The sequence below is a fragment of the Mustela putorius genome, unplaced genomic scaffold, assembly GCF_011764305.1.
Source record: "Mustela putorius furo isolate JIRA1106 unplaced genomic scaffold, ASM1176430v1.1 tig00537227_pilon_pilon_pilon, whole genome shotgun sequence".
Taxonomy (NCBI): domain Eukaryota; kingdom Metazoa; phylum Chordata; class Mammalia; order Carnivora; family Mustelidae; genus Mustela; species Mustela putorius.
In genome coordinates this window covers 22,560,269-22,582,187 of record NW_025422368.1, presented here as the reverse complement: position 1 = coordinate 22,582,187, position 21,919 = coordinate 22,560,269, and the positions used below count along the sequence as shown (strand labels likewise).

The 21,919-nt window shown below is 38.3% G+C and overlaps 1 protein-coding gene across 2 annotated transcripts in view; it reads right to left on the bottom strand.

Annotated features, from left to right (window-relative positions):
* RASSF8 (Ras association domain family member 8) overlaps window positions 1-21,919 on the bottom strand; it is a 130,017-nt gene that overhangs the window by 84,171 nt on the left and 23,927 nt on the right. The window contains exons 1-2 of one of the 2 annotated variants that reach the window (XM_004776392.3): window positions 4,486-4,613; window positions 2,397-2,494 (exon numbers count right to left, since the gene is read on the bottom strand). The exons of the other annotated variant lie outside the window; for it this stretch is intronic. The gene's annotated coding sequence lies outside the window, so the exon portion shown is untranslated. Of the gene's footprint in view, window positions 1-2,396; window positions 2,495-4,485; window positions 4,614-21,919 lie in introns of those variants that run through there. 2 annotated transcript variants of the gene reach the window in all.

Below are 21,919 nucleotides of genomic sequence, written 5' to 3'. Positions count from 1 at the left end.
ATGCACTTGAAGAATCAAAGGCTGTTAATTTTTAGCATACGAAAACATTTGGGAAGAAAGAGCCAAAATATTAACTCTTTAGCAGCAAACTTGAAGCAACTCCTACATCTCCAACCTGTATGAGGGGTAACTAACAATGTTATAAAAGAAACAAAATAACTGAAACATTCAAACCCAAGTATACACAATCTCTAAATATTAAATCTGAATCACAGTTTCTCTTGGTGTAACCTTTACATAAACCCTCCCAAATAGAAAATAATTAATGTAAAGAAAAGAAAGATTTACAGAATAGCTTTATCAGTGATAAAAGCTAAATCTAAAATTTAGGCGATGACACAATTATGGAGAGACTGTAGTAAGTGGGACTACATAATACATTTTGTTCCTTATACTTTTCTTCTTTAGACTATATAACAAATAGCAGGGCTTAACTAGCATTATTCAGCTCTTACATGGATATAACAAAACCGCTCTATTAGAATCAGACTATCTTTTCTTCAACACTTGGGGTCTTCTAGTCATGGATTTTGCTAATGCCACAAGCAATTCAACAGAGTCTACAGGAAGAAAACAACCAGTAAGGATAAGGACTTGGGGTTTTATGAATATATTTCCCTCCATATAGTTTAGCAATTACTACATGGCTCTAAGGTTATACTCTTTATTTCAGAGGGGAGTTAATTAATGTTAAGACCTTCAAAAATCATCACTGAAGCAAAAAATGCAAGCACATAACTTTTTTGCAAATGAGGGACTAAGGAATTTACAAGACGGCATGCTGGTTGGTGCCCTTAAAGAGCTTATTCACCTGTAAAATGTGAACAGTTTATTCACAAGTGATTCACATACTACAAACAAGATCAAATTATTTTCCCTTCTGAGACCAATGAGTCACTTTAATGTTCAAGAGAGGATACACATCAAGCATACAAAAAGCAAGTGAAAATGAACTTAGTTGTATATTCCCACCTCAAGAGACTTTGTGACCCCCTTTACTTAATGAAGCCAATTACACTACTTGCAGGACCGAAGCTCAAACTATAAGCTATTTCAGACTTATAAAGACCTTCTAACCTTCACTGTTAGAAATATTTTTCTGCTTTAAAAGAGGCTGCTATCCATCAACTGATCTATCCAAAGAAGATGTGGAGTGTGTGTGTGTGTATCTGAATATAAGAGAATATTATTCAGCCATAAAAAAAAAAGAAATCTTGCTATTTGCAACAGTGTAGATGGAGCTAGTGAGTATAATGCTCAGTGAGTAAGTCAGAGAAAGATAAATACCATCTGATTTCACTTGTATGTGGAATTTAAGAAACAAAACAAGCAAAGGGAAAAATACAAGAGAGAGAGAGGGACAAAGCAAGAAACAGACTCTAACTACAGAGAACAAACTTATGGTTACCAAAGGGGAGAGGGGCGGAGATGGGTTGAGTGGGTGATAGGGATTAAGGAGTACCTTGTTTTGAAGAGCACAGGGTAATGTATGGAAGTGATGAATTACTATACTGTACCCCAGAAACTAATATAAGACTGTATGCTAACAAGCTGAAATTAAAATAAAAACTTGGGGCGCCTGGGTGGCTCAGTGGGTTAAAGCCGCTGCCTTCGGCTCAGGTCATGATCCCAGGGTCCTGGGTTCGAGCCCCGCATCGGGTTCTCTGCTCAGCGGGGAGTCTGCTTCCTCCTCTCTCTCTGCCTGCCTCTCTGCCTGCTTGTGATCTCTCTCTGTCAAATAAAATAAATAAATAAATAAAAAATAAATAAAAACTTAATCAATCAATTAATAAAAAAAGAGGCTGCCAATTTATTTTTATTTTTATTTTTTTTAGGTTTTTAGTTTTTTAATTTTTTTTTAAAAGATTTTATTTATTTATTTGACAGACAGATCAGAAGAAGTAGGCAGAGAGGCAGGAGAAGGGAGGAAGCAGGCTCCCTGCAGGGAGCCTGATGCGGGGCTGGATCCCAGGACCCTGAGATCATGACCTGAGCCGAAGGCAGAGGCTTTAACCCACTGAGCCACCCAGGTGCCCCGAGGCTGCCAATTTAAAGCATGAGTAGAATAATGCTCAGGAAACCTAAGAGTGGTGACATACTAATCTGCAAAACTTTGCTTCAGACTTCAAACTTGAAATCTAAAGAGCATGTTTCATAATGCTATTAGTGTCAACCCAAATCTGAATCTAGGGCTTATATTATACTGGCAAAAGACATTATTGCTAATTAAACTTTATACTTATCTAAATATAGGGCTTACAAATGATGATTCTTGAGAGTTCACCAGTGAACATAACCTCCGAAAGTCTCCCCAAATTTTGAACAGTTGTTTTTAAATCGTCACTTTGCGTATATCTCCTAGGATATACGCAAGGAGTACAACTTTGTAGACTCACCTTATGGCGCTGGAGTCCCCAAGTGGGAGGAGTGCTGAGGTAGTCTTGAGGAAGAGGAGAGCACCAGACAGGTATTCTAGGATGAGGTACACAGGCACCTGAAAAGGTACACAGTGTTCTTACAGTCCTGGCTGATTTTTATCTTAAAAATGCTAAACCACCCATTTTAACTCATAAACATCAAAGATCAAATAAATAAGCTTTAGCTTCAAAAGTTTTCCCAAGAAGAATTTTTCATCCCCTCTCTGACCTTTACTCCTCTGGACTACAATACTTGTGGGGTGAGTTTGTTTTCTGTTTTGTTTCAATCAGCATTTTTCCCGCCACTGAAAAGAGAATCTCAGTTTTATCTGAAAAAGGTCATTTGACGGGCCCATGGTGCTCTAGGAAAGACTGTGTGCTGCCTTTTTCTCCTGACCAAAGCTTCCGGTAATACCACAATAATTTCTTGAAAGCAGTTTAGCAATTAGACATTTGGAAAACTGCCTAAAGCTGGGGCCGAAAAGTGACGTTGAAGGAGACATCTCAGGTTTTCAGTCTTCAAAAATAAAAACAAAAAAATGCCACATTTTTCTTTGGTGAGTATAAATTATTACCACTAGCTAACCCAAGAAAGAGAGTAACTTGGCATCAGTTCTTTTGACCATTCTATTGCCTAATGCTGTGAGAATGTGAAACTCTGCCATTAGTTATAAAGAAAGCCTAAGAAAGACATCTTGGCCACAAGGCGGGAATTGACGCAATTCAGATGTCTGCCACATTCAGACTATGCCCTTAACAGATGTTTCTGCATTTATTTATAGAAAGGTTTACTTTAGTAACAAGACCATCTTCTATCAACTATTTTTTTGCACACTCAGACACTAAACTACTTTTATTATGAATAGAAAGTTACAGAAAGTTAAAGAAAGTTACAATCCTTAAAATCTTAGTTATGAAATAATAAAAAGTATCAAATTAGAAATAATGTAGAGAGAAAGAACCCAAATGTGATGCAAGCTATCAGAAAATATCTAGATTTCAAACACAGCTGAGGATGGGGTAAGTTACTCCAAAATTTCCTTTCGTAGCTGGGCTCTCTCTGCAAGGCTACTAGAATCCTGAATGGAGACACTGTCACTCAGTCTGATTATTAGACTAACATTTCATGTAACTTAATAGGTATATAAAACTACTATCCATTTCTAGATTATTTTTTACATAGTGTTATGGCTGCAGTGCAAAGGTGCATTAGCGCATGCTTCCAAGTTTTAAAAGAAAAAGAGGACAGCACTCACATTAACATTCTTTCTCATGAAAACAAGTAAGCTTTAAGTGAACTAGGTACCACAGCATTCCTATTTCATCATTTTATGTCAGATGGGTTAGAGCCTTCTGGCTTCAACTAGACCTACCTATCTCCTAAAGAAGCTAAAGAAAGACACATATTTGAGGCTTATGTGTTTTGGTAAAAGAGCCTGTCCATGGAGCATGTCATCCAAAAAGCAATGAAGAGGGGCGCCTGGGTGGCTCAGTGGGTTAAAGCCTCTGCCTTCAGCTCAGGTCATAATCCCAAGGTCCTGGGATTGAGCCCCCCCTCAGGCCCTCTGCTCAGCAGGGAGCCTGTTTTCTCCTCTCTCTCTGCCTGCTTCTCTGCTTACTTGTGATCTCTCTGTCAAATAAACAAAATCTTAAAAAAAAAATTAAAAAAGCAATAAAGAGTCAGCCCCGCTCAGGGAGAGTATTGGAAGGTGAATTAAAAACCACGTGAGAAAGGCTATATATATAAACAAAGCACCCTAATTTCTACCCTTGGGGCCGAGAAGCCACCTGGAATCCAGCTCTCTCTGGCAAATGGATTCTTAATTATCTAAATCAAAAATCCCATTTTTAATCTGTCTTTTCTTCTTTAAAGCCTCATCTTTCTTTTCAGTTTTGTTTAAAAAAAAAATCTTTTGAACATGGGAAGTGGGCAGTTGAGGAGTGTCTAAAATTGACATAATCATTATCTTCTTATCCATAAAATAAGGTTATTAATACTAAAGCCAGACATTTAAAGGCCAAGATTACTGTACTTATTTTCCCATGCATAATTTAAAATGATACTTACATATAAGCTAACATTAAAATCTCTCCTTTTTAGATTTTTATAATTACAAAATTCTGGATAAGTCAAGGTTCTCTGGAATAGGATGGTAAGTGTTCTAGTCTTGTCAGGGTCCTGGAAACATGCTTCGGATGCCTGTGGGAAATGCCAGAACAGACAAGAAGCAAAGGTCTCAGGCTCTTGTATACTTGTACTCACCTCTCTAGCCTCCTGTGAGGCTTCAGTCCTCTCCCTACTGATTACTATAACCACCCTAACTATTCAACCCACTGCCCAAAGCACTTAAAAAAACAATATACACACAAAAAAAGAGCAAATCCTATCATTCTATGGTTTTTAAAAGAAAAAAAAAAAAGTCCAAACTTCTTTTGTTTTGCCTGTAACTGTAGTGACAATATTTTCCTAACCACAAATATGGATATAAGATCTAGCAGTTGTGAGGGTGGTCATGAAGACAGTAAGAAATTTGTGATTTAAACTGAGATCATCTCAGAAAATTTACAAGGTCCTGGGGCTCTACCTGAGACTCTTCCCCATCCTTGCATGCCACTGTCTAAACTTCTTTCTCGTCATTCCCTTGAAGCTATCACATGACATGCCCCAGCCTCAACCCCACTGCTCAGCTCCTCAGCCTCTAGCGCTACTTCATGCTGGCATCTCATGCTCAGGTTCCACCAACTTTCTGTACTGACCTAACTCCAACTTACCCTTCAAGAGATGACTCAAATGTCTCACATTCCCTGGAAACCTTCCCTCATCCAAACTGATTCATTCCAGGAAATCTCAAGTGGCTGGCTAATAGTACTCTTGGGTACTGTTTCCTAAATCCCCACAACCCTAGGAGGAAGGTAGGCTATAAAAAGGGAATAATCAGAATAAAGACTAGAAAGGTAAAATAAATGGTCCAACGTCATATAGCTAATAAATAAAGGAGCCAGAAATTGAACTGAGGCAAACTGACTTCAGAGCTCATGTTCTTCAACAACTGACCTCATCATCTTCAGTATGTACCCCTGTTGTAATACTTGGTATAATTACAATGAAATATTTGCCCTTCCTTGAGGACAGAGACACTTTGCACTGCTATCTATATGCAACTGAAATTGACCAAGAACCAATGTATGTTAACACGTGCAATTTGGGATACAAGATGTAAAAATGAAAAATCTCTATACTCCAATAATTGTATTACTTTTGATAAAATTAAAATTGAGGTTATCTGAACATTCACTGGACACTTGCACATATTAGATTACACATTCTAGTTTGGTAGCGAGCCTTCAAGATAGCCCCCAAAGATCCTTAACTCCTGATCTTTGTACCCTAGTATATTCTCCTCCCACTATGAGCACAGTTAACTTGTACAGCCAGCAGGATTATCAGGGAAATGATGTGTGACTTCCACCCTAAGTCATAAATGAAAATGCAGCTTCTATCCTGCTCTCTGATCATTTGCTCACATTACAGATGGTCAATTGGCCCTATGGAGAGGTCCACATGGTAAGAAACAGGCCTCCTGCCAACAACCAGTTCAAATTTGCCAGGCATGTGAGCAAACTACCTTGGAAGTGGATCTTTCAGTCCTAGTCAAACCTTCACAGAGACTACTTATAACATGGGATGACATGTGGACTTCAATTTTTTTTAAAAGATTTTATTTATTTATTTGTCAGAGACAGAGGGAGAGAGAGCGAGCGAGCACAGGCAGACAGAGTGGCAGGCAGAGGCAGAGCGAGAAGAAGGCTCCCCGCTGAGCAAGGAGCCCCATGTGGGACTTGATCCCAGGACGCTGGGATCATGATCTGAGCCAAAGGCAGCTGCTTAACCAACTGAGCCACCCAGGCATTCCTGGACTTCAATTTTATGTAAGATTCTGAGCAATAGCCACCCATCTAGGACATTCCTGGATTCCCGATCCAAAGACATTAAGTGAGATAAAACAAAACAAAACATGTATTGTTTTAAGTCCCTAGGTTCAGGGTAATTTGTTATGCAGTAATAGATAACTAATATATATCTATTGCCACATACACAGCCTTTATTTATATTAGTTTATAAGAATGCAAATAGAAGCTATTGATAGAAATGAACACAGTATCAGGATACTGCAATTCCTATACACAGAACCAAATCAAAACAGATTAAGAACTAAAGAGCAAAATAAATTCCAGTTTTCAAGAGATATTGCCCTTTTCCTTTCCTTTTTTTTTCTTTTTTCCCCAAATAAACGAAATAAAGCATGCAAGCCCTTCATTTGCTTATAGGTATCTCTTCGTGACTGCTGATTAATTCTTTGGTATATTCCCTTTCTCTAAACTAGGCCTATAAGCTGGATAATCAATGGACAACAGTGGCATTTTTATTACCATAGAAATCAGAAAAGAGCTTATTGCTCTAGTTATTCAAGTCTTATAGGTCATATAAGAAAAAGTCTAAAGGTTTGGAGGAATTACTTTTTCCTCTGTGACTTCTAGATGCCTGAAAAGTTAAAAGAGCACATTTCTTTTTTATCAGAAAGAGAAAATCCCTCTAGATATTCAACTATAAATAAATATTCAACTATAAATAGAATGCAACAGCAGATTTTCATAAGGGATATCTCTTTGTATACACAAAATAAATTAAGACCATAAATATTATGCAAATTTGAAATTCTCCTGATTTTTAGTTTTTCTAATAAAAGGTAGGAACATTCAAAGTTGGTTTTTTTTTTTTGGGCACCAAAACTCACAGCCATCCTACATCTGTGAATATGATTCAGTTGTACTAAATATACAATGCTAGTAAAAAAGGTATCTTAGGTTTTACATATTCCACATAAAATGTTAAAACAATAAAATGTTTACAGAAATAATAAAGGTAGAAATAAATCCATTATGATGCTATTAGCCGTTATTAGTTTGAAAAGCTGAGGGCAATGATAATAACAAAAAATAATTATTTATATAATAACCATTTACCAAATCCTTAATATATTTAAAATATAGTAGGAATTATAAATGTGAATAAGATATGGATTTCTTTCCAGTAATTCTGCAATATTTATGTGACATAACTAATGTGTAGTTATAGTAATACCAAGTGAATATTTTGGAAGCACCAAAAAGATCTGAAAAAAAGCTACAGTAGAGTTCATATTCTGGTGGATATTCAGGAGGCCTTTGTGAAATAAGCTATTATACCTCCATATAACCGCAAATTTTTTGAGCCTTTTCATGTTAATATGTTGAAATTCCCATTATACAGATGACAAACCTGAGGCTTATAAAGATTAGGTGACCTGATCTGAACCAAGTTCTTGCCTTTTAAAGAAGTTATATTAGATACCTGGAAAGTAAGTGCCAGGCAACACCCTACGCATCATTAGAAGCTATCCACTACTCTGTGAAGGTAAATCCTGACAGTCCCCATTTTGCAGATGAAGACACTAAGATCTCAGAAAGATTCAGTACCTTTCCAGGATCACATGCTTAGTAAAAGGTACAGCCCTGATTTGAACTCAGGAGTAACTGATTCAAAAGATCTTGCTTTTTTCTACCAGACTTCCATCCCAGGTTAGTTCACATAACCCATGCTGCCTCTCTTAAGTGTTCACATTCTTGACTGCACCTCCCCCTTCTGGCCTAATCACTTGATCTATAGCAATTGACAGCAATTTTGCTGCCAGAACTGAAATGCATCCTTATTAGTCTGATTTGTTATTAAATGCCACACAGGCAATCAGAAGAGTAACAAAGGAGAAGGATAAGACAAAGGATATGATCAATTATTTTTTAAGTAGCCAAACAGTCATCTTTATTTAGACAAGTTTGAAAAACGCATTCCATAAGCTTTGCTAGACAAGTTATCCAAGGGTTCCTTGGATAGGGTCTTCTTCCCCTAGCTAACACTTAACCCATACATCAGAGTTGTTTTCAGGGCAACTGCAGAGTTTGGTAAGCATTCATAAATAATTTAGGTATTTTTATGGAAGTTCTATCACTCCAATTTGAGCTGCCCCCAAAAACCATGATTAAATGCATATAGGTTAAAGAACAAACATAACCGTGTTAATAGACACTATGTTTCCCTGTAGAACACAGCTCAGACAAATATGACACTGGGACATATTAAACGGTTACATTAAGCAAGCACTTAGAAAGAAACAGCATGATTGTGGCATGGTCCAGTGATTAGGCCAGCACACATGGCCCAGCGTTTAAGAGAAAACATAAAACTGATGAAAATGTTAAAAGGGAAAAAGACTTGAAGAACAGAAGAGGAAGTGAGCTCCTTCCACAAAGCTGTCTTTACTGTTGCTTAGAAAGTACAAGGCTCTTTTGGAGGCATAGTGATTTTTTTCAGAAGAATTTAGGTGGGGCAGGTATACCCATTAAAGAGCTGCTTTCTAAGACCAGCAAAAATTCAAATACAGTTAACTGGTCTTTGATTTAAATGAACTAAAGGTTAATGACACCGGTGAAGCTGTGGCCAGTCCTTCAGCAGAAAGTTCCTCTAAACATACTGAAAGGAATAGAGATTTCCAGAATGTTTTGTGTTATTTGTTAGATCCACTCCCCCACAGCTCCATGGAAGCCTGTCTCATTTCTTCTTTATACTCCCAGCACCTCGCACAGAATCTGGCACACTCACTGAATGAGGAGGGGCTTGATAAAGCAGGAATTTGACATACTATTTCCTGAGGGGGCATGCAGACAGCCAGCTGATACAAATTTCTCTTTTCCTTCTATACCTACAAGGATGGATTTGTTGAGAGGTAGGAGGACTATTTTTTAAATGAAAGAAAAAAAAATTAATTAAAAAGCAAACTTGTGGCTTTGTTTTTTGTATTAACACAAATGAAATACCAAATATTGATTTTAGTCACCACTCCCACCACTCCTGAAAATTTTTTTGAATACCATAGATCTCTCTAGTTAACCTCTCATCTTATCAGATTTGATCATCCAGCTTTTTTTTTTTTTTTCTTAAGATTTTACTTGTTTATTTGACAGAGGGAGAGAGAGATCACAAGTGGGCAGAGTCAGGGGGAGTTGGAGGGGGGCGGGGGGCGAACAGGCTCCCTGCTAAGCAGAGAGCCAGATGCAGGGCTGGATCGCAAGACCCTGAGATCATGACCTGAACTGAAGGCGGAGGCTTAGCCCGCTGAGCCACATAGACGTGCCAATCATCCAGCTTTATTTCTGTCAATTTACCATCTGCTCAATACTGCTACCAGACAACAAGAAAAATCCCAAGATTGCTTTTAAAGACCTCACAGTTCTGATCAAAAGAACATCCACAGAGATGTTTTAAACTTTCTCCTGTTTTTCTTCTGTTGGTCCTAGACCTCATTTTTAAAAACCCTACCATAAAGAAGGGTATTTTCAAATGTGATGGATTCATTTTAAAATTAACACTAATTAATTTGAAGTGACAATGATTTTCATTCTTCTTTTAAAATAGTTGATAGAAAATTTTTAGCATATTTTAAAAAACAAAGACAAAACACAGAGAGTGTAAAGAATACCCTGCTATTGAAATTGACAATTACTGGGGCACCTGGGTGGCTCAGTGGGTTAAAGCCTCTGCCTTTGGCTCAGGTCATTATCCCGGGGTCCTGGGATCAAGCCCCGCATAGGGCTCGTTCTCAGCAGGGAGCCTGCTTCCTCCTCTCTCTGCCTGCCTCTCTGCCTATGTGTGATCTCTGTCAAATAAATAAATAAATAAAATCTAAAAAGAAAAAGAAATTGACAATTACTATGTAACATTTCAGCATGCTCAAGTATGTTTTAAACAACTATCAAATTTCATAAATTGAACTATTTCATAATGTATGTTAATTTTGAATAAATGCTTTCACTTCGGTTCCAAGAAGAGCATAAGCAATAAGGCTGCCTTAAGTTGAAGAAAAGAGTATCTTTATGTTTAAACGCTACTTAAGCCAGGCACTCATTAATTATTTACCTATTTCTGAGACCTTATCATTTCCTGCCTTAGTGCCTTAAGGAAGGGAAGTCCTTGGATCATTTCTGGAGTTGTAGTCTCCACAGGTTTGGTATCTTCTTTTCCCTTGCTGAGACATTATAATACTGACTGTAGTGCTCAATTTGGCTCCAAGTTAATCAAAACTAAGTTACAAGGCAAGACTGCATGACATAGTTGCCGTAAGGTATCAGATTTCGGTCAGCTCATACCACATTCCCGTCCATACTAGTCACGGTCTAGCAATGACTCTAAAAATCAAGAGTCTGCTCCAGACCTAAGACACAGGAAAAACAGCAGGAACATATAAGAGCCAGTGTGTAAGGATAAATAAAGGAGAAAACAGGATAAAAAAGGGAAAATGACTAAGCAAACAGAAGTGCCAGAAGAGGAGGGGGGAGAAATAAATAAATAGGAACTTGGTCAGGGTTGTGAAAAGCCAATAACTAAGGGAAATGATAGGTCAGATGTGAGGGAAACACACGGAGGAAGTGAATGGAAGTCTAATGCCTGCATGATTCAGAGACAAACTGGGTTAAGAGGAGCAGTCAGCAGATGTGCTAACAGAAGAGGCAAGCAATGCTGACATGATCTGGAAGCTAGCAACAGCCTACACATCACAGGCTCCCAAAGGCACTTAGAACCCATAGTCTCAATAGTCCAGCCAACCCACTAAAATGTGAGGTCATCCACACTGAAGTCAAGGCTCCAAGGAGAAAAGTGACCTTGCGCTCCACATGTTCTGGAGGTAGTGCAGCAAACACCCTAAGCTGAGCTCTGCTATGATGTGCATTTGGGACACTCATAAACTCCCTGGAGCCTCAATTCCTTATCTGCACAGCAAAGCTCATGGGAATAAGTGTACCTGCTATATCCTGTAATAAATGCCTCATAATCAACATCTCTATGCTCCGGAAGATGAAGAATCCTAGAAGATAATGAACTGATGAATGTAAATCCTCAAGACCACTGCACGTCTGTGCGGGGCAGAACCCAACTTAGGATGCTGGGGAAACCAGAGTGGACATAACCATCTCATCTCTTTAAGATTGAGGGCAAGTGAGGTGCCCGGCTGGCTCAGTGGATTAAGCCTCTGCCTTTGGTTCAGGTCATGATCCCAGGGTCCTGGAATTGCGCCCCGCTTCGGGCTCTCTGCTCAGCAGGGAGTCTGCTTCCCCCTCTCTCTCTGCCTGCCTCTCTGCCTATTTATGATCTCTCTCTCTCTCTGTCAAATAAATAAATAAATCTTAAAAAAAAAACAAAAAAGAAACTACCCTTTGGGGTGCCTGGGTGGCTCAGTGGGTCAAAGTCTTTGTCTTCGGATCAGGTTATGATCCCAAGTCCTGGGATCAAGCCTCGCATTGGGATCTCAGCTTAGCAGGGAGCCTGCCTCCCTCCTCTCTCTGCTTGCCTCTCTGCCTACGTGTGATCTCTGTCTGTCAAATAAATAAATAAAATCTTAAAAAAAAAAAAAAGTCTGAGGGCAGGCTCTGCTACAGGGTCAAAGAGACCAGGAGAATTGCTTGCTATACCTACATTCAGGGAAAAAAATTCTCTAAACACTTCATTTTATACCACCTTCTACGTGCCAAGCCACTGTTTTAAATACTTCATGCATATTAATTCATTACTGCTCATAACAATCCCACGAAATAAGAATTTCCTCCTTTCCTGATAAGGCAAATAGCTTACAATCCAGCTCACCCTGCTAGCAAATGGCAGATTCTGTATATGAATCTGGCCCTGTTTACTGGAGCCTAGGCTCTTACACACTCCATAACACTGTCTCTGGCCAGGACTCTGCACCTTGTTCTCCTGACAGGATGGCCTTCTCTCCTTCAAATACTGATTTCAGCCACCTCTCTCTGAGTTTCACATCTATAAGATGGAGATAAGACCACTTCTTTCCCAATGGGATAGAATATTCTTATATCATGATGCCTAATAAAACCATAAAAAAGATGCTCTATATCATATATCAGTAGGGAAATGCAAATTAAAATGAGATACCACCACACACCTATTAGAATACCCCCAAATCTGTAACACTGAGTATATCAAATGGAACAGGAACTCTCATTCACTGCAAGTGAAAATGCAAAATGATACAGTCACTTCAGAAGACAGTATGGTGTGCAATAAACATAACGCCTTCCATAGGATCCAGTGATTGTACACACTGATATTTATCCAAAGGAGCTGAGAACTTATGTTCATAGAAACTTGCACATGGATGTCTACAGCAACTTTATTTATAACTCCCCAAACTTGGAACCAAATAAGATGCCCTTCTGTAGGTGAATATATGAACTGCGGTACATCCAGACAATGGAGTATTATTCAGAGCTAAAAATGAGCTATCAACCATGAAAAGACATGGAGGAAAGATGAATGTACATGACTAAGTGAAAGAGAAGCCAATCTGAAGAGGCTACATACTGTATGATTCCAACCATATGACATTCATTCAAGAAAAGGCAAAACTATGGAGACAGTAAGTGGTTGCCATGGGTTGAAAGAGAGGAAGGCATGAATAGGCAGAACATGGAGAATCTATACTCTAATGGTGGGTACATATCATTGTACATTTACCCAAACACATAGAATGTACAACACCAAAAGTTAATGATAGTGTAAATATGGACTGGGTGATAATGATATTTCAATGTAGGTTCATTAATTGTAACAAATGTACCACTCTGGTGGAAAATGCTAATAATGGGGAAGGCTATGCACGTGTGGGGTATATGGAAAATCTCAATAACTTCCTCTTCGTTTTGTGGCAAACCTAAGACTGCTCTAAAGAGATGAAGTCTTAAAAAAAAAAAATGCCCAACAATAGCTGGCACATTGCAGATCCTCAGTAATTGCTAATTTATACCTTTACCTCAAGTGATCATTACCTAGATAAAGGCTACCATCTGTCCAGCCTTTCATGTCTATGTCTGACTAAGGCCCTGGTCAGACAAAATGGCTCCCTGCACAGCCAAAGACAGAGCAATGCTAGGACTGAATCTGCCTTTCCTCCAAAAGGCACCAAACAAAATTACCCGGATGTATCTCCCTTCGATGGATACGACCAAATTTAAAGATGTCTTCATGAGCTATGAAAAGCATAGGGCTTGTTTGAACCCGGCAATGAAAAGAGCCCATTCCTGAGCTGTTATCTGGTATAATACGAGAGGTAACACAAGGCCTAGCATTATAATGCTATAACTTATAAGTTACAGCATTTGATGAAAAAAAAAAACATTTAGCAAACTACACAACAACTGTAGCAATTCTTTAGGACTCATTTCTGCATGGTGCAACATTAGTGCAGCCCTAAGACTTAACAGAGCGGAGTTCACTTCCCACATATACTAGCCAATAGGCCTGGGAAACCAAAACTGCCCCATGCTCAAAATCCACATGCTCTGCATCTGAAAAACTAAAGGCTCAAGATCAGGGTCATATCATCACCCTGGACATTTTCCTCTGGGCATATTCCAATTTGTTAATGTCCATGAAATTTGGCACCCAAAACTAAAAATGACTTTCTAAAGATGGTCTGATCAGCTTTAAAGATTTATTACCTGTGTTGATTCTGCCCTGGCTTTTTTTTTTTTTTTAATATTAAATTATTTCCGTTAAATGCTGAAGAGATATAAAGGATAAAGAATTACAAAAGAATTCTAGTTGTGCCACAGCTAGTTTTATGGAAAAAAAATTACTCGTATCTCTGAAGCTCCTTTTGACTCTTCCTAACCCACTCCCCCTCATGCCCCACTTAGAAGTTAAAACTCCCCTAAATTCTGTGCTTACTCTTGCCTTTAGAAAAGTAATCATTTATACTGAAATGATATACTATTTGGTTTGCCCAAATTTCTGAACTTGATATAAATGGAATCATACCACATATAATCTTTTTCTATTCAATATTGTATTGCTGCTTGGATGGGTGATCTATTCATTTTCAAAGCTGCAGAAAGAGTTCCCATGCACAGGTATGGGCTCAGGCTGACTGTCTCCAGGCAGCACGCACTTTGATGGAATGGTGCCTATGATGTATTTACTGGTGGTTCATCATGTTCAGTCATCATCTTAGTGCTACAGTAAGCCACTGTATGAAGCACACCATGGTTATGTTTTCTACAACTGATGTTTTTTTTCCAGGGTTTATGGGGTGGGCCACATAAAGTACTCTCAACACTGGTGGATATATGCTGGGTTGTAGGGTATGTGTATTTTCAACTGTATTAAATGAAATCAGTTTTCTTCAAAATTGTGCTCATGACCTACTATGGTTTATAAAATTTCCTGGGTTGGATTCAACTTTTGTTTTTAAATGAAAAAGAGCAAATCAGAAAGGAAAAATTATAGAGAATATTACACTTAGGAGGATACAATCAATTTCCTAAAAGTCTGGCTTAAATTATATACAGCTATCATATGTATACACACATCAATAAATGAGTTTTTTACTGTAGGTCAGTCAGAAAGCTCAGTGTCTTCCAGTTCAAGAATTCTTTCTTTGGCTAGGTCTAATTTACCATTTAGCCTGCATACTGATTTTTTTTTAAGATTTTATTTATTTATTTGTCAGAGAGATAGACAGTACAGGCAGGCAGAGTGACAAGCAAAGAAAGAGGGAGAAGCAGGCTCCCCACAGAGCAAGGAGCCTGATATGGGACTCGATCGCAGGATGCTGGGGTCATGACTGAGCCGAAGGCAGTCACTTAACTGACTAGGCCACCCAGGCATCCCCGTGCTGATTTTTAAAATCCAATTATACATTTATTTTCTCAAAGCTTTGTTTTTTTCAGACCTCCTTTGTCATTTTTATATTCGCTTGCTATTCACTCACATTTTTTTTTTAAAGATTTTATTTATTTATTTGACAGACAGAGATCACAAGTAGGCAGAGAGGCAGGCAGAGAGAGAGGAGGAAACAGGCTCCCCGCTGAGCAGAGAGCCCCATGTGGGGCTCGATCCCAGGACCATGGGATCATGACCTGAGCTGAAGGCAGAGGCTTTAACCCACTGAGCCACCCAGGTGCCCCTATTCACTCACATTTTTAACATTCCCATTTCTTCAAAACAAAGTTACTTTACATTCTCTGTCTGATAACTGTATTTGAGATCACTCCATGTCTAATTCTGTTATCTAGTCATGATGTTCTGTTTACTTGTCTGTTTTATAATTTTGACCATAAGTTAAAATTTCTGGCAACTATATTTTTCAAACTCTTTTGAGGCCTGGGTTTCTGAAGAAAGATTTCCCCAGAAGGAATCTGCACTTGGTTCTGCCTTGAGCTACTATGCAAAAACCACTTTACAACTATATATTGTCTTTTTGAACCACCTAGGTAAGTCTAAATTAGGACTGCAAACCTCCATGAATGCTAGTTATTGGGTATGGAATATTAGATAGTTTTCCTTACAGTTTCTGGGGATTGGGAGGAGATCCAGGAAAAAATTAGTTCTAGTTCAATACTACACTACGGAAGTAACCTTTAGGGGATCCCAGACTGAAGTGGAAACATCTATTAAACTATTTTTTCCCCTAACACGGGCTCTGGGCTTTGGAGAGAGCAACAAGAGACGAAGAAAATCAAAGCTGGTACTTGCTGGATTCAACAAGTGCTCTCATATTGTCCATCTCACTCATCTCACTAAGGTCTTGCTTTCATTTTACGGCCCATGTTTCCCCCTCATCATTTTTAAAGGCACATTTATATAACTTATCTAGCGTTTTTATTTCAGTTTGTGGTAGAAGAGTACTTTAATGTATCTAGTCTCACACCCACCAGAAATGAAAGGTCGCATTAACCTTTTAAGAGGCCATTACTTCCTGTTCTTTTCATATGAGCTATGTTGAGATGTTTCCTCATTCCTGTACTTGTGTAACTGCTATTATTTTCAATCTAAATGTGGAAATTCATATTCTGATCCATTAAATTTAGTCTTTTTATGGTTCACCCATTGTTTGATGCCATAAAAATCATTCTGAATTTTCAGTCTGTCGTTTTTAGATTTAACCTGTATCTTCAAACTTTTTCATTCACAAACTTGATTAACGTGCCGTCTATATTTTTATTCCAAGTTGAAAAATATGTGGAACATGATATCCCTCATATATATTAATTACTAAAATATGATTTCTGAAAAAAAAAACTGATACATCAGGAAAGTAGCACCCAGTATGTTCAATTTCAATAAATTTCAAGTATGTTCAATAAAAAATATTTGCCTGGAAATGTGCTTTTATAAAATCAAGGTTTTATTACCTTTACCTAAGTGTCATTTAAGAATGATTATGGATAATTTTTAGTATAGACCCTTGAAATGGGGTTTGCTATGCCCCCCTCACATACCACAAATTAAATTTGATACAGATATAAGAGTAGGTTAAAGTTAACAAAAAGGATGGCTTCAAAAATGATGATACAGAAATAATCAGTCATGGTTTAAATGTTGCTGACAAGTAAAACCATGACAGCAAAAGCAAAGATCCTTCAGGGAGGGCTGAGAGTGTCACGTAAGGTGAAGACCGGTTTAGCCTTTGCTTTGGCGATTAATTTTACAAGAAGTAACAAGGTCATTCAGCATACCTGGTCTATTCCACCTCTATAAGAAAGGGATCAGCAACTAAAAAACATATTAACATTATATAAGGTAACCATATAATTTATTATCGTGGACAAAAGGTCCTTTTGTTATGCCAGAACAACAGGACTGATCTAGTAAACTGGGACATATGTCACCCTAGCAATGTAAAAAGTGCACATCCACTGCCAATTTTCTACTGGGCAAGATTTAAATTTATGGGATAATATACTAACAAGATCCTTCAAAGCCTCCCTCCCAAATGCTATGTTTAATATACTGATTGTTAAAACAGTCAGTTTGATATTCTTAATTCTTAAAATGAAAGTTTTAAAGGAATTTAAGTTATCTAAAAAATTCACTGAACTGTAATATCTTGTTCCATGAATTTTTTTAAAAATTAGCTTAAATTTAAATTCCTGAAATGAGATTATCTCAACAATCTGACATCTACATCCCCTATGATGAAAAAGTTAAAATTAGAGCATTTCTAACTACTGTCCTTGCCTCAGCTAGGCCTGCTCAGGTAGCCAAAATCTTTCTCACAGGCCCAAGAACTTAGTGCTACCCCTACCCAACTCTCATCAACTAGCAAGAAGACATAATACAATTTACAGCACAAATCCACCTTCCACTATATGTCCTATTGCGCCAACATGGTGTTTTGATATCTTGAACAGGCTGGAAATCACCCCCAAATATCTAAATATAAGGCTTCTCTGAAAAAACCTGATAAGCCAAACCCTGGTCCATCCACATTTCCTAAAGACAGTAATCAGGTAGATCTGAGTGGGGACCACCCCATTTAGGTGGGATACATACACACACACACACACTAGCTTGTCACAGTTGCAACCACTCATCCTTTCTACCAAACCTACCTCACCTCTTAATGCCAACTGCCTGACTACTGTAATGAGTTTGCAAACCCTGCCATAAAGCATGTAAAGAAAGAGATAACCCACATAAACAGAAGGCTAACATACTCAAGACAAGAGCATTATATACCCAAGCCTCAGGGGTTGTAGAACAAGAATGTGCAATACCCCAGTGGGTCGGTCTGCTGACTGATTCATCTAATTTTTTTTTTTTTTTTTTTGCTCACTTCCATGCCATTATCTTTGCTTTTTCTCCTTCCATTGGCCTCATTCTTCTTAGATGAGGTCTTCCCACTACATGCTCAGTTAAATTTCTGCAAACGTATTTTCTCATTGGTAAAATGAGCAAATTTACCTTGCAGAATTGGAAGATTAAACAAGTATGTGGGTAAAGGACGGAGCACAGCCCTGTACCTATAATATTCACTCAGTTCATGAATCTTTTTTTTTTTCTGTAGTATTTATTTTTATTAACATATAATGTATTATTTGCCCCAGGGGTACAGGTCCATGAATAATCAGGCTTACACATTTCACAGCACTCACCACAGCACATATCCTCCCTTATATCCATAACCCAATCATCCTCTCCCTACCCCCTGACCCTCCCAGCAACTCTCAGTTTGTTTTGTGAGATTGAGTCTCTTACGGTTTGTCTTCTTCCTGATCCCATCTTGTTTCATTTTTTCCTTCCCTACCCCCAAAACCCCCTGTCCTGCCTCTCAAATTCTTCATATCAGAGATCATACAATAACAGTCTCTCTGATTGACTTATTTCGCTCAGCATAATATCCTCTAGTTCCACCCACATCATTGCAAATGACAAGATTTCATTTCTTTTGATGGCTGCATAGCATTCCATTGTATATATATATACTACTTCTTCTTTATCCATTCATCTTATTGATGCACATCTAGGTTCTTTCCATAGTTTGGCTATTTTGGACATTGCTGCTATAAACATCTGGTGCACGTGCCCCTTCGGATCCCTACATTTACAACTTTAGGGTAAATACCCAGTACTGCGATTGCTGAGTCAAAGGGTAGCTCTATTTTCAACTTTTTGAGGAAAATCTATGCTGTTTTCCAGAGCAGCTGTACCAGCGTCATTCCCACCAACAGTGAAAAAGGGTTCCCCTTTCTCCGCATCCTCACCAACATTGGCCTTCTCCTGACTGGTTAATTTTGGCCATTCTGACTGGTGTGAGGTGGTATCTCATTGTGGTTTTGATTTGTATTTCCCTGATGGTGAGTGATGTTGAGCACTTCATCTGTCTGTTGGCCATCCGGATGTCTTCTTTGCAGAAATGTCTGTTCATGTCTTCTGCCCATTTCTTTTTTTCCTTTAAAAAAAATTGTATTTATTTATTTGACAGAGAGAGAGAGAGAGAGAGAGAGAGAGCGAGCAAGAGAGAGAGAACATGAGCAGGAGGAGTGGAAGAGGGAGAAGCAGGTTTCCTGCTGAGCAGAGAGCCCAACATGGGGCTCAATCCCAGGAACCTGGGATCATGACCTGAGTTGAAGGCAGACACTTAACTGACTGAGCCACCCAGGTGCCCCCATTTCTTGATTGGATAATTTGTTCTGTGGGTGTTGAGTTTGCTAACTTCTTTATAGATTTTGGATACTAGGCCTTTATCTGATATGTCATTTGCAAATATCTTCTCCCATTCTGTCAGTTGTCTTTTGGTTTTGTTGACTGTTTCCTTTGCTGTGCAAAAGCTTTTGATCTTGATGAAGTCCTAACAGTTCATTTTTGCCTTTGCTTCCCTTGCCTTTGGCAGTGTTTCTAGGAAAAAGTTGCTAAGGCTGAGGTCAAGGGGGTTGCTGCCTATATGCATCTTAAGGATTTTGATGGGTTCCTTTCTCACATTGTGGTCTTTCAACCATTTTGAGTCTATTTGTGTGTGGTGTAAGGAAATGGTCCAGTTTCATTCTACTGCATGTGGCTGTCCCAATTTTCCCAACACCATTTGTTGAAGAGACTGTTTTTTCTTGTTTGTTTGTTTTTTTCCCCCATTGGACATTCTTTCCTGCTTTGTCAAAGACTATTTGACCATAGAGTTGAGGGTCTATTTCTGGGCTCTCTATTCTGATCCATTGATCTATGTGTCTGTTTTTGTGCCAATACAACACTGTCCTGATGATTACAGCTTTGTAATAGAGCTTGAAGTCTGGAATTTGATGCCACCAACTTTGGCTTTCTTTCTCAACATTCCTCTCTTTGGGGTCTTTTCTGGTACCATATGAATTTTACAATTATTTTTTTCCATTTCTTTGAAAGAAATTGATTATTTTGATAGGGATTGCATTAAACATGTAGATTGCTTTAGCTACCATAGACATTTTCACAATATTTGTTCTTCCAATCCATTAGCATAGAACGTTTTTCCATTTCTTTATATCTTCCTCAATTTCATTCATGAGTACTTTATAGTTTTCTGAGTATAGATTTTTTGCATCTTTGTTTAGGTTTATTCCTAGGAATCTTATGGCTTTGGGAGCAACTGTAAATGGGATTGACTCCTGAATTTCTCTTTCTTCTTTCTTGCTATTGGTGTACAGAAATGTAACTGATTTCTGTGCATTGTTTTAATATCCTGACACTTTACTGAATTCCTGTATGAGTTCTAGCAGTTTTGGAGTGGAGTCCTTTGGATTTTCCACATAAAGTATCATATCATATGCAATGAGTGAGAGTTTGACTTCTACTTTGCCAATTCAGATGCATTTTATTTCTTTTTGTTGACTGATTGCTGAGGCTAGGACTTCTAGTACTACGTTGAATAGCAGTAGTGATAGTGGATATCCCTGCTGTGTTCCTGACCTTAGGGACAGTTTTTCCCCACTGAGAATGATTTTCGCTGTGGGTTTTTCATAGATTGGCTTTGATGATACTGAGGTATGTACCCTCTATCCCTACATTTTGAAGAGTTTTGATCAAGAAAGGATGCTGTACTTTGTCAAATGCTTTTTCAGCATCTATTGAGAGTAACATGTGGTTTTTGTTCTTTTACTAATGTATTGTATGACACTGATGGATTTGCAGATGTTGAACCAAACTTGTAGCCCAGGAATAAATCCCACCTGGTTGTGGTGAATAATCCTTTTACTGTACTATGGGATCCTATTGGCTAGCATTTCGGTGAGAATTTTTCCATCCATGTTCATCAAGGATATTGGTCTGTAATTCTCCTTTTAGATGGGGTCTTTGTCTGGTATGGGGATCAAGGTACTGCTGGCCTCATAAAATGAGTTTGGAAGTTTTCCTTCCATTTCTATTTTTTGGAACAGTTTCAGGAGAACAAGTATTAATTCTTCTTTAAATGTTTGGAAGAACTCCCCTGAGAAGCCGTCTGGCCCTGGGCTCTTGTTTGTTGGGAGATTTTTAATGAGTGCTTCAATCTCCTTCCTGGTTATGGGTCTCTTCAGGTTTTCTACGTTGTTCTGGCTCAGTTTTGGTAGTTTATATGTCTCTAGGAAAGGATCCATTTCTTCCAGGTTGTAAAATTTGCCAGCATATAGTTGCTCATAATATGTTCTTATAATTGTTTGTATTTCTTTGATGTTGGTTGTGATCTCTCCTCTTTCATTCATGATTTTATTTATTTGGGTCCTTTCTCTTTTCATTTTGATAAGTCTGGCCAGGGGTTTATCAATCTTATTAATTCTTTCAATGAAGCAGCTCCTAGTTTCGTTGATTAGTTCTACTGTTCTACGGTTTCTATTTCACTGATTTCTTGACTGTTTCCTTTGTTGTGCAGAAACTTTTGATTTTGATGAAATGCTCTGATCTTTATGACTTCTCTTCTGCTGGGTTTAGGCTTTCTTTGCTGTTCTTTCTCCAGCTCCTTTAGGTGTAGGGCTAGGTTGTGTACTTGAGACCTTTCTTATTTCTTGAGAAAGGCTTGTATCACTATACACTTTCTTCTTAGGACCACCTTTGCCATGTCCCCAAAATTTTGAACAGAGGGTGTTTTCATTTTCATGTTTCCAAGAACTTTTTC